Here is a 14,188-nt window from a genome sequence, read left to right as displayed (position 1 = left end):
CAAAGTGGGCATGCCAAGATGTTAGCGACTGGAAACAGTCGCTAACATCGCTATCTCCTATTATCAACTTTTGGAAATATTCGCGATAAGCGCGAATATCTCCAAAAGCTAGCACCTGCCCTGAGCAGTTCTAAGGCATGTTATCCAATGGGAGGTGGATAACATGGCTAAGAGCATTAGCTCGGTAATGCATGAATATCGCTGAGTTTTCAGCGATATTAATGCATTGCGGTCGTTTTTTATCGTATTTGCGATAAACCTTGATAATAGCAAGGTTTATCTGCGATCATTTCTGATGATGCTTAGCGGTAAAAAAATCGTTGCTAAGCATCGTTAGGGATAAATATCGCTTAACTTTGGTAATATGCCCCAACGTCTGTTAACGTTCGATTCGAAGGAAATCAGGAAGTGTTGAAAAACATTGTCTGCGCCATCTTGCCTTTTTTCAAATGCCACACTTTTGTCGTGCACGGCAGTCATTTTAGATGCCTTGACCAGACCCACTCTGTGCACGCTGTCGATCCTTATTATGACTCCCCACCCTCGCAAGCATCTCCCCCAGGCAGTGGTCACCCCCGCTCTCTGTCTTATGCATGGGTAATAAACCACCCCCCATCTGCGCTGCTCTTCCCTGAGAATCACACCCTGTGCCCGCCCGACACCTCCCTTTCGCCCTATTCACTACCGCACCCTCTGACACTCCTTTTCCTCTGTGTCCGATTGTCCAGGCCGGTCCTAGGGTATCAGCTAGCCCTGCAGATGTAGTTTATGGCCCCAGCTGTAAAGAATCACCCCTCTTCAAAGGAGTTATAGTAGATCAAGGCCCACACTCGATGAGATCCGTCACAGCAGACGCGTTCCTATTATCTGAAAACCATCCTGTATTGTGATTGGGGAGGGGACCGAGCCTGAAGCGGAAGATTCCAGGGATGACTCTTTGTACATCAAAGTTTTTACAATTATGTGTCACATTAAAAATATATAGCACTCCAACAAAGTAGTAAGATTATAAAACTTTAATAACTTATAAATATATACAAGAAAACAAAAACAGTAATAACATATAAACATTTTTAGGGAAAAACAACGAAGTAGCGGTCGGCTGTGCGAATAGTCCCAACGCAGCACAACGTCCAGATTTCTGGCGTGGGGCGTCGCGGGGGGTGGGTCATCAGTAGCAAACTGTTGTGCGAATAGTTCCAAGGCAGCAGAACGATGGCACCAAGGTGATGTCCAGTAAGTTGCCGCACTGGTTTTGGTATCCTACAATGCTGCTCCGAATAACGGCGTGGGGCGCCCCGGGGGAGGCGGCGTGAACGGGCCTCTCCAGGTGGAGTGTCATCTGTTGTAGTGGGGCGCCCCTTTACCGTTTCAGTTGCCATTCCGTCCGTTTTTGGTCCACTGTGTCAAAAGCCGCAATTCAGCTGAGTTGCGCCCACTCTTGCGGTGCAGCGATAGGCGGCTGTCACAGGACTCTCAAAATGGCGGCAGGCTCTTTCCTTTTTGGGCCTGGTCCACTGAAATGGCCCTGGGACACCTTGGAAATCGTACGCTTGTCTGCTAGGTCTTGGACCCCATTCTCGAAAGCGTCCCCTCCGCCTTGAGGATTTATCAAAAGTTTTGGGGGCCCCCGACTCCTGTAGGCTTCTGGTGGGGAGCGGTTGCCATGATTGCTCGTGGAATGACCACGACGGAGCTACGAGATGGTGGTGCTCTCATGCTGAAGCCAGCTTCAGTCTGAAACATCCAGAAACAAGGTGGGGCTTTCATCGTTTGGGAAAAAAAAAAGTTTTCATCCAATGAAAAGTGTTGTTTTTAGGTCATATGATCAAGCCTTCCATCATTAGGAAACCAAAAGTAAAATGAACCAATGAAAAGTTTTATAAACAAGTCACATGACCTGTTATGCGGCATAGGGTATAAAATGCGGAGAAAATACGTTGGCACGTGAGGCGGCATCAGTAGCGGACCGATGTGCGAATAGGCCGAAGGCAATACAACGCGCCAAGATCCGGATGGCACCGAGGTGGTGTCCAGCAAGTTGCAGCACTGGTGTGGCCATCCTACAATGCTGAAAGTCGGCGTGGGGCGCCCCGTTGGCCTGTGAGTTTGCGTCAGTAGCGGACCGATGTGCGAATAGGCCGAAGGCAGCACAACGCGCCAAGATCCGGATGGCACCGAGGTGGTGTCCAGCAAGTTGCAGCACTGGTGTGGCCATCCTACAATGCTGAAAGTCGGCGTGGGGCGCCCCGTTGGCCTGTGAGTTTGCGTCAGTAGCGGACCGATGTGCGAATAGGCCGAAGGCAGCACAACGCGCCAAGATCCGGATGGCACCGAGGTGGTGTCCAGCAAGCTGCAGCACTGGTGTGGCCATCCTACAATGCTGAAAGTCGGCGTGGGGCGCCCCGTTGGCCTGTGAGTTTGCGTCAGTAGCGGACCGATGTGCGAATAGGCCGAAGGCAGCACAACGCGCCAAGATCCGGATGGCACCGAGGTGGTGTCTAGTAAGTTGCCGCACTGGTGTGGCCATCCTACAATGTTGAAAGTCGGCGTGGGGCGCCCCGTTGGCCTGTGAGATGGCGGCAGTAGCGGACCGATGTGCGAATGGGGCCAAAGGCAGCGCAACAATATTTTCGGAATAGAAGACACCACAAGGCGCTGAGATGCCAAGATCCGGATGGCACCGAGGTGGTGTCTAGCAAGTTGTGGCACTGGTGTGGCCATCCTACAATGGTAAAAGTCGGCGTGGGGCGCCCTGTTGGCCTGTGAGATGGTGTCAGTAGCGGACTGATGTGCGAATGGGGCCAAAGGCAGCGCAACAATATTTTCTGACTGACACCACAAGGCGCTGAGATGCCAAGATCCGGATGGCACCGAGGTGATGTCTAAGTTGCGGACCGATGTGCGAATGGGGTCAAAGGCAGCGCAACAATATTTTCTGTATGGAAGATACCACTAGGCGTTGAGATGACAAGATCCGGATGGCACCGAGGTGATGTCTAGCAAGTTGCTGTACTGGTGTGGTCATCCTACAATGCTGAAAGTCGGCGTGGGGCGCCCCATTAGCCTGTGAGATGGCGTCAGTAGCGGACCGATGTGCGAATAGGGCGAAGGCAGCACAACGCGCCAAGATCCGGATGTCACCGTGGTGGTTTCATAGTTGAGAGGCACTTCATCTGCAGTGGGGTGCCGAGAACCGGATGGCACCGAGGTGATGTCTAGCAAGTTGCTGTACTGGTGTGGTCATCCTACAATGCTGAAAGTCGGCGTGGGGCGCCCCATTAGCCTGTGAGATGGCGTCAGTAGCGGACCGATGTGCGAATGGGGCCAAAGGCAGCGCAACAATATTTTCTGAAGAGAAGACACCAAAAGGCGCTGAAATTCCAAGATCCGGATGGTACCGAGGTGGTGTCTAGCAAGCTATGCAGTTGAGTTGTGTGCGCACTTGCGGCGAATAGGTCGAAGGCAGCATAACAATGTTTTCTGAATAGAAGACACCACAAGGCGTTGAGATTCGGTTACCACCGAGGTGATGTCTAGCAAGTTGCCGCACTGGTGTGGCCATCCTACAATACTGCTCCGAATAACGGCGTGGGGTGCCCGAAGGGGGGGGGGGGAGGCGGCGTGAACGGGCCTTCCTAGGTGGAGGCTCGTCTGCTGTAGTGGGGCGCCCCTTTACCGTTTCAGTTGCCATTCAGCTGAGTTTCGGCTGCTCTTGATGCTACAGCGACAGGCGGCTGCAACAGGACTCTCAAAATGGCGGCCTGTTCTTTGGATTTGGGCCTGGTCCACTAAAATGGCCCTGGGACACCTTAGAACTCGGACGCTCGATTTTTTTTTTCCTTTCCTGTACATGCAAAAAAAGGTAAATGCCCGGTACGTTACACGCTTCATCTGCCACGATGAACTCTCCAGAGGAACCGAAAAAAAATAGTTATGGTAACTATACCATGCATCGTCATATGGAGAGGTGGCACCAATTAATTATAGTGCTGCATAAAAGAGAGATTTGGAGGAGAACCCCTGACCTGCTAGTACATTCATCAAAGAAGTGGCACTGACAGCATCAGAGGCAAGGGAAACGGTCCCAAATATTTAGAAGAACTTTGGAAAGATTAAAATGACATGTTTAGATTGTGGCAAATTAATTTCATGTGGACAGATGAGTGTTACTCTAATAAATACAGCATATGAACATCATCATAGTCGATGGTTGGTAGAGACATTTTGACTATATCCTGGACCTGCCCGTCCTCGCCCAAAATGGCGCCGGAATAAATGGGACTCGTAACTCCTTGTTGTGTACTGGTTGCAGAACCTTGAAATCACGAGATACGTATGCAGTTTTGAAGCACATGGCGGGCGGGGACGAGAATTGATTGAATATTTCGACATCCCTATTGATATTAAGTTCTGATGTGTTATTGATTACTGTACTATTGAAAGTTCGAATTAACGTCACCCATGGTACTTGCCCGCAAATGTATATCTAGATAATTTTATTGTAACTGGCCCTGTCGTATTTTAATTATAAAATGTACGTCCACCGATTCCGTAACTGTTAGACACCTTAGTTCTTGCAACCTAATGGCCCGCCCGTTACGTTCCTCTACAGTGTAAATGTGTACTCATCATATACGATTACAGTTTGCTCCGTGGCCGGCCCACGTGGTTATAGGCTCGTATTTGTATAATGAAATTTTCACAATAAAGGTTTTTAAAAGAAAACATGGTAGTAGTATATACATTGGTAAAGTTTTTAATAATAGTCACTGTTTTAGAATCATTAAAAGGCAAGTGAAATAAAGCAGACCAATTACATGAAGGGTAAAAGGTATAATACGAAGGAACGCAGTAAAGATAAATGGTCATGGGCTGTTGTGTTTTCTATTCCTGCAACATAAAGTGATCGATAAGAATCTCATATTCAGGCATATCGGCGACTAAGACAGCAGGTCGACCCTCTTTTGCTCAACGGCTCCGTCATGGGACGAAGAAACGCTCTTTTTCTCGAAAAAAGAATATATTTTACTTGCAGGACAGTTGTAAATTTTCCGGGAAAGTACATTAGCCTGGAACATTATAACATATATTTAAGAAAAAATAATGTTCGGAAGTAATAAAAAGCGTAATTTTTAGGTCATATGACCAAGCCTTTCATCATTAGAATAAGAAAAGTAAAATGAACCAATGAAAAGTTTTATTAACAAGTCACATGACTTGTTATGCTTACGTTACGCGCTGCGCGCCCCGGATGACTTCCGGATGCGCTAACGCGGCGCGTCATATGACGCATTACGCGACAACGCAGGTCCAGAATATAGTCAAAATGTCTCCACCAACCAGCGGTCGGAACACAACCCCTTTCAGCAGGCTAAATAGTTCTGTTAAATGACAACAGAAGGGACAGGCAACAAGAACCATCAGTCAAAGAGGGGAGGGCTAGTTCTTCTCTACCGGGTTACATTGGGGCGCTACCGGAACTGATCGAATTGGTAGTCTACAGTGTTTCTGGATGTTTCAGACTGAAGCTGGGGTTAGCATGAGAGCAGTACCATTTCGTAGCTCCGTCGTGGCCATTCCGCAACCAATCATGGCAGCCGCTCTTTATCGTTATTTTGGGCGGGGTGGGTGGCGGAGCCGAGCTGTTTTGCAGCCATCATTGTGTGGAGTTCAGTTCATTTCACTAGTTTTGTATTTGTCATGAGGGGTTGTTCCTAATGTTTCTATTTTAGCGAGGTCAAAAAGAGATCCCGTTAGTGGCCTACTGATTTTGCTCGATTCCTTTTCTTTTTTTTTTACACGATTTTTCGTTATCTGCAAAGACTAAACAGAGTATTGCGACTCTGTGTTTGTTTGTAAACAGAGAATGAACCAAAGAGAACCAATTCTAAAACAGTAAATACTTGGATAACAATCAATCAAATGGAGAGAGAAGCAGGCACGACGTATTACAACGGGGGCAAAGGCCTGCGTTAACTACCCTTAACTATGTGCAAAGAGAGAGTACTCCTAATAGAAATGAGGGGGGGGGGGCACCATTCAAAGCAGATCAGTGTGCATAAACACGAAAATGTTTTCACTTACCACGTACTTGACATTCGACAGCTTATGATATTTGCTATTAAAAAACCATTGAAATTCACTGAAAAAACCATAGGTTATAGATCATATATAGTTAGGAATTAGCATTTACAAAACCTTGAAAATTCACTGAAAAAACCATAGGTTATAGACCATATATAGTTAGGAATTAGCATTTAAAAAACCTTATTTTACTCACACAAAACCATTGAAATTCCATATATAGTTAGTTGCAGTAACTATATATCGCGCACCCGCAATCCACTGCTGATGATGTCACATATTACATCATTCATGACATGGTCAGTGACATCACTGATGACATCACTGATGACATCTCAAATGACATCACTGATGACATCACTGATGACATCTCATTTGACATCAATGACCACATCACTGATGATATCATTCATGTGACAATACAATGCATCTCCTCATATTTTAATATAACCTCTGTTTCACCCAGTGTTAAATACAGAGTATAATTTTTGAAACCATTGACACACCAATACTAGTTACTACATATGTACTCACTGATTCCTACGTCTACACACACATTCACTCATTCACCCATACAATCATTCATACATACAATCACTCATCTTTACAACACTATCATATGCACTCATACACCTATACAGACACTCACACTCTGCCACTCATCCATGGAGTTACTCACACACCTAGTCAGTCCTGTAAAGAATCAATCACACTTCCATTTTCTTGTCTATACAGTTAAACATAGAGCACCTTATATTTTGAAACATATACTAACACATACTTACCTTGTTATACAATCATTGATATAAGTACACATTGATCTGCACAGAGTCACACACCTCCCAGCCAGCCACACACACACTCAGTCTCCCATACAAATACTTGGACAATCAATCAATAACCCATATAGTTACTCATATAGCTATTGATCAACACATGCAACAGTTTACAGAACAACAGACATAATGATGCACAAATTAAGACAGTTTAGTCACTAACCCATGCACTCAGTGAGACACATTTAATCACTCACTCATACAGTCAGTCATGCACCTACTAAATCCTTCGTCCAGACACTTATACATCCACTCATTCTTCAATATGTAAGACATATTTAAACTTTACAGAAACATAAAATCACTGGATGTTGTTATCAGTGATGTCATCAGTGATGTCATTTGAGATGTCATCAGTGATGTTATCAGTGATGTCACTGACCATGTCATGAATGATGTAATATGTGACATCATCAGCAGTGGATTGCGGGTGCGCGATATATAGTTACTGCAACTAACTATATATGGAATTTCAATGGTTTTGTGTGAGTAAATATATATATATATATATATTTTTTTTTTCTTCTATCTAATAGATCAGTTGGAAAAACAAGAAAGGGGTGGGGATAAGATCAGAAGTTTGAGGGCAATGGAGTCGAGATACATCATCGACCTCCAGACCATGAAACCGGTCGGTTTAAATAATGACAAAGAACTTTGGGTACATCTGGAATAACCATACAGTGGGAATAACCTGTTTAGAAGTATGGGGTCACGTCTGTAACAAAATCTGGACACCTATCTTCTGCCGAAACTCTCCCCTCAGTTCTGTTCTGCAGAATTAATCAGGATATTAACAGAACACTTTAGGGAGGCTCATGCCCATACAGGGCCAGATATTTTAAAAGCAACTAGTAAATGCCAATTAAGGCCTATAAGAATTGCGACTTGCCTGTAGTTGATAAAATAACAGAGACAAAAACGTAAACACTGAGGTGCATGTTTATAAATTATTGATGGGCACTCGCGATATGGAAATGTTGTAAATATATGATGAATGTCTAAAACATCTACATGAACTCTTCACATTATGTGGTACCATGGAAATCAACTCTTTATTCTTTTTCTCTGAATGCGACTTTTCCAAAATTTGCGAGTATACAGTACATGTGTAAACACATGAAATGCATGCACTGAGATATAGAGGATTTCCTCTTCTTGTGCGCAAGTCAAGTATTCAACGTTTTATTTATTTTTTGAGAGTTTCTTTTTAATTGTTTTTGAGCACGAGCACTTTGTTCATCGCCATTTACTCTCCATGTTTAATTGTGAAGAATAGTATTTTTGCACTTTACAAGATGTCTGCCATTGTCAGTATTAACTGTCGGCTTAGTCCTCTCTTGATGCTAATGGAGAGGAGGAGATATAATGGCGTGGTAACTTTAGTATGTTGACACTGAGGAAGCCGTTTCTCGGCGAAACGCGTTTGTCTTTTCCTGGGGCAGGGGGTCTGCTATTAAATTTTTGACAACACCTACAGCTTGGAGTGCCGTCTGCTTTCTACGATTGTCAGTGAGCGTGTGTGCATATATATATATATATATATATATATATATGTTAGCTCCTACTGCACTTCGTTCACGCACTCAGTACACGGGTGCTGTATTTGCGGAAAGTGCCGCCGCAAAATATCTTGCTCCTCGTCCTATTGTCCTTACAAAAAGAGAAATGGGAAGTGGACACAGAACATCGTAGCCTGGTATAGGTATATTGATGATCTCTTCCTTATTTGGAGGGGATCAATGGACACAGCAACCAACTATGTAGAAAGGTTAAATGCAAATGAATTTAATCTAAAATTTACAGCAGAAATCAGCTGCACTAAAGTAAACTATTTGGACTTGGAAGTAATGGTGAGGGATGGAAAAATTGCCACCAGACTGTATCGGAAAAGCACGGCGGGGAACTCAGTTTTACACTCCACGAGCAGTCATCCCCCTAGATTAATCCATAGTATTCCCTACGGGGAATTACTAAGGATTAAAAGAAACTGCTCCAAGGAGGAAGATTTCTTAGACAGTGCACATGCCAGCATAGCCAGATTCAAGGCTAGAGGCTATAGTAAGCAAAACCTAAAAGAGGCCTTAAATAAAGTACAGAAGATAGATAGAAAAGATCTACTGAAGGAGAAAAACGCAGGCAAGGAGAAGAGTGCAAATACACTCAGAATGATAACAACTTATTCAAAAGGGGCACACAGACTCCGGGGGATTATGAGAAGAAACTGGAATCTTTTAAGAACGGATCCAGTGATAGGAGTAGATTTACCATCACGCCCTATGATAACATACAGGAGGGCGAGAGCTTTGAAGGATACACTGACAAGGAGTCATTCAGTAAAACCAGTTGTAAAACCCTTTGGAGACCATCCCCCAGGCTTTTTCCCATGTGGGAGGTGTAAAGCGTGTAGGAACAGCAAGAAGACACTAACATACAAAGTAGGGGAAAAAGAAATGAAAATAAGAAAGTTTCTAACGTGCACGACACCATATACAGTTTATTGTTTAACCTGCCCATGCGGGCTTAGATACATAGGCAGCACCATCCACCAAACCAAAATTCGCATTTTAGAACATCTAAGGGCCATCAATAAGGGAGATGCGAATTATCCAGTAGCGCGACACTATCAGAAATTCCATGGTAGTAACAATGAATTAATTTCTTACTTTGCATTAGACCAAGTTCCCATGAGCTTAAGAGGAGGTGATAGACTAATGAAATTACGCAGGTTGGAATCCAGGTATATAATAGATCTTTGTACCAAGGCGCCGAATGGGCTGAATAGTCATGAGGAACTAGCAACACACCTAGGTTAAAGGGCTCTTTAGCCTGGGATAAATATTCAGGAAATTAAAGAGGTTGGGATGCACTCCGAGATGAAATGAGAACAGAATTGCCGATACAATATTGCATTGCTGAGTGAATAATGTAAAATGAAATTTGATGTTATCAAAAGTATAAGTATAAGTATTTGATATTTTGTATGTACAATTTGGATTTATGATTTGGGAAGCACGTTTTTGAGAAATTGAGGACAATGGAATACACTAGCCCATACAGGGCGTGATTGAGAAAAGGCGTAAGCCCATCTAGGGCGATATAATGAGTAATAAGTGACAGCGACATAGGCTGTGGCTAAGTGAATAATGTATTCACACCATTAGAAGATGGCGCCCACACTATATGTGTAACGAAAGGTGATTTGTCCTTTTTTAGTGTTTATGTTTAACTTTGAAAGTGATCACATGTGTATGTATAAAAAATGGCTATGGCCGCTATACCCCTGTACCACAGAGGAAGGCGCAAGCCGAAACGCGTCTGGTGCGTTTGGAAGTCTGAAATAAAACCTATGACTTCCCCCCCCGTGAGTGCTGTGTCTTTTTGTAAGGACAATAGGACGAGGAGCAAGATATATATATATATATATATATATATATATATATATATATATATATATATATATATATATATATATATCTGGTGTGGTTCTCCTTTCATTTGGTCATTCACAAGATTATAGACTGGTAATACAAGCTGCTTGACTTTCCTTCAAGACTTAGCCTGAAGGCTGCTCTCCACAGCTACCACTAGGATAGCTTTCTATATAGGTTGTCCTTAAACCTACCATCAATATGGGGTCGTTTAGACTGGTGCAAGATGCCCACTAGAATAGTGGACAGCATCCAGGCCAACTTCTCACAACTAGTTCTTGGCAGTTTAGCTGACACCTTTGTGAAATTAAACACATAGAAAACTTCAACGTGCTTATTTTACTTGTTTTAGCTGGACTCTAGGTCCGTTAGCACTCTTACTCTTAGTGACAAACGGAATTGTTTTACTGAATTGCGATCCTGTCCGTTCCGGTGAACTTGTACCTCTCTGGGCGAGTAACGGGGACGGCATTCATTGCTATACTCCCGCCTGTCCTCTAGTGTTTCCGCCTGCTCAGGAAGCACTCAGGGGCATGTTATCGCTCTAGTTGCAGGGGGAATAAATGTACGGCCGCAATGTTTCTGCAATGGGGCGACGCAGCCAGCTACCCAAAGGCAAGCCTGTCTGCACTCGTCTGCGCCTAGCCCATGCCTAGTGCCAAGGATGCTGTCAGTTTTAGACCCCATGTTGTATCTAGGATCAGGTACTCCGGGGAACAACTCAGAGCTCTTAATAAGAGCAGGAGTCACTGTCGGAAAGTCAGTTTTAGCTTGTGTGCTTCGGTAACATGTTTTCAGTGCCAGGAGTGTTGTGTTTCATTTCATCCCTCTATGTTATCACAGACAACACTCAGCCCCAATCAAGCCCCATGCAAGGTGAATGAGACGAGGAAAGTGTCAGGCACCATTATCAGTGCATGTTCCCTTTGTAAACATGCCTCTGAGTTTGCTTTGTTTGTAGAGGCACATGCTGTTTATTTTGCTTTCGTCACCAAAACATGGCGGAGGCGTCCTCAGACCCTGATTTAGCTATGGCGGTCCCTTCTGGGTACACTATGTTCAGACAAGTCCGTGTAGGCAAAAGAGGGAGGGGGTGCTGGCCGTAATATTTTGTAATATATGGAAAGGAACTTTCACCATCCAAAACAATTGACTAACCATTAAATCCTTAATGTTTAAAATTTTATTAGATAACCACTACACTTTCATTGGGATGCTATGTTACCAACCCCTTGGCCCCCGGGATGATTTCCTGAAGGCTATAGGCAGCTCCCTGGATGTAATATCCAAGTCATCTGACTTCACACTTTTGGCCGATTTTAACTTGCACCTTGAGGACTTACTAGACAGAGATGCAGTACAATTTATTGACATTGCAAATTGCCTTGGCCTTGCTCAACAGGTGATTCGCAGTACACACTCTGGCGGACACCTGCTTGATGGAGTGATGTTTTCCATTGCCACCACTTGTGTGGTGAGACCATAAAGCTGATGAATCAAATCATAAGCAACGGAAAAATGTGCGGCCTTGGCATAAGATGACTGCGGACACTCTTGAAAAGTCCTTATCTCAGAAATCTCTAAATTTTATAGAGGATCCGAATATGGCAGCTGCTGCCTTCGAGAAATTGTTTAGGAGGTCAATAGATCAGGTGCTACCAGCTAAATCTATAATCAGCCATAAGTTAAGACCCTCTGAACCCTGGTATTCAGAACACCTTAGATCACAAAAATGCTGCCATCTAGAAAGGAAGTGGAGATCTTCTTCCGATTCGAAGGACAGCGTCTATAAACAAGCTCTGCTTGAGTATAACAAATGTGTGCAGGAAGAAAAAACTTGCTACATTACTACACCCATACTAAATGCAAAAAAATCCTCAAAGGAACTTTTTGCTACGGTAAAAAATGTGTCCAAATGTTCTGAACCAACAGAGCCACCTAAAAAACAAACATTTTATAACTCATTGGATACATTCTTCCAAGATAAAGTTTAGGCAGTTTACAGTGGCTTCTCCAGTCTCCCTGCCCAATAAACCCCATCATCTCCTGGGATGTTAGCTGGATCTAGTGCCGTCAGTGAAATTTCCTCAGCCCCCCTAGACTTCAGTGATCCCCCTGAGCTGTTGTTCTTTCCTTCACTGACTACCAAGGAGGTCATTAACCTTTTGCAGTCCACTAAATCCGGTTGTCCATCTTTTGCCAGAATTATTTGCCCTACAGCTGTCTTCTATTGTTAATCAAATGTTCCCCTCAGGTATATTCCCCACAAGTTGGAAACTGGCATCTGTTCTCCCCCTGCTGAAGAAGCCAAATTTGGATGGGGCAGATCTTAACAACTATCGTTCAATTTCCAGACTCCCTCTGCCTGCTAAGATTGTAGAGAAAGCCATGAATGGTGCTATATCTGAATATATTTAGAAGCATGCTTTCCTGGATGCCACCTAGATTGGTTTTAAAAAGCATCATAGTACCGAACTGGCATTGATCATACCGTCTGAACTGATTGGGAAGACCGTTGATGCAGGAGGCAATGCAGCAATTGTGCTGCTTGACCTCTCTGCCACATTTGAAACAGTAAACCACCAAAAATATTGAAAGTACTAAAGGGGATCAGTATTAAAGAGAAAGCTCTTGCTTTATTTGCATCATTTTTGTCTGATCGGGAACAATTTGTGGCTCTTGGTGAGTTTAAGTCACTGAATTTTACACTGCCATGCGGAGTGCCACAGTGTTCTTCGTTAAACCCAACCCTTTTTAACATTTATGTTGCACCACTGGCAAGGCTAATTCGATCCCTGGGTTTCTCGGCTATCTCTTATGTCAATGACACCCAGATTATAGTCTCAGTGACAGGCTCCCCTGCTGATCCTGCTGCACAGTTTCACACCTGTCCTCTTCAGGTTGGGGATTGGATGGCCACCAATTGTTTGAAACTGAATTCCAGTAAGACCAAAGTCCTACTTTTTGGTGGCCATACTAATTTCTGGTGCCCTACTTTGTGGCCGTTAGAATTGGGCCCATTACCAACGCCTACGAATAAGGTGAGAAACTGGGGAGTCACATTTGACTCTATGCTTTCTTTTGAAAGCTATGTCAATCATGTCACATCCCTCTCTTTTTTCACACTAAAACTACTGAGAAGGATTCTTCCATTTATTCCGGTTGTGCTGCAGAAGCTGGTGGTTGTGGCTCTGGTTTTATCTAGAGCTGACTACTGTAATGGCTTATTTATCAACCTTCAGAAGAAGTGCCTGTCCAAACTACAGATTGTGCAAAACGCTACTGCACGTCTGCACAAATCTGTCTCACCAATGCTTAAAGAACTACACTGGCTGCCAGTAAAGAGGCTGATTGAGTTTAAGGCTCTTTGTTTCGCCTTTAAGGCCACACAGGATACAGGGCCAGGCTTTTTTAAACATAATATTTACAGCCTTACACACCTGCTCGCAATCTTCGCTCATTCCACTTCCATAATTTAACAGTTCCCAGGTTTAAAAAATGCTCCTGGGATGGAAGAAGTTTTTTGGTCAACCTCTGAGGTTGAAACAAGAAACACACCTGCTGGCCTTCAGGAAGGCCTTGAAGACTTGGCTGTTCAACCTCAGACGTGGACCTGAACCATCCAGTTAATCTTGTCTGATGAGCTAGTGCCTTGACACCTTTGGGTGAATGTTGCGCACTTTATAAATTGCATTTTCATTTCATTTCAAATGATGCTTTCAAAATGACTCTATACAATTCTCTCTGTTTCTAGGTCTTTCATTGAAATCGTCAACTTGTTCAAGTAGGAAAAAGAGACATTCTAGGTATGACAGAGTCTTGATTCAATAAAAC

The sequence above is a fragment of the Lissotriton helveticus genome, chromosome 2_1 (assembly GCF_964261635.1).
Source record: "Lissotriton helveticus chromosome 2_1, aLisHel1.1, whole genome shotgun sequence".
Taxonomy (NCBI): domain Eukaryota; kingdom Metazoa; phylum Chordata; class Amphibia; order Caudata; family Salamandridae; genus Lissotriton; species Lissotriton helveticus.
Note: the sequence above shows the minus strand (reverse complement) of the source record.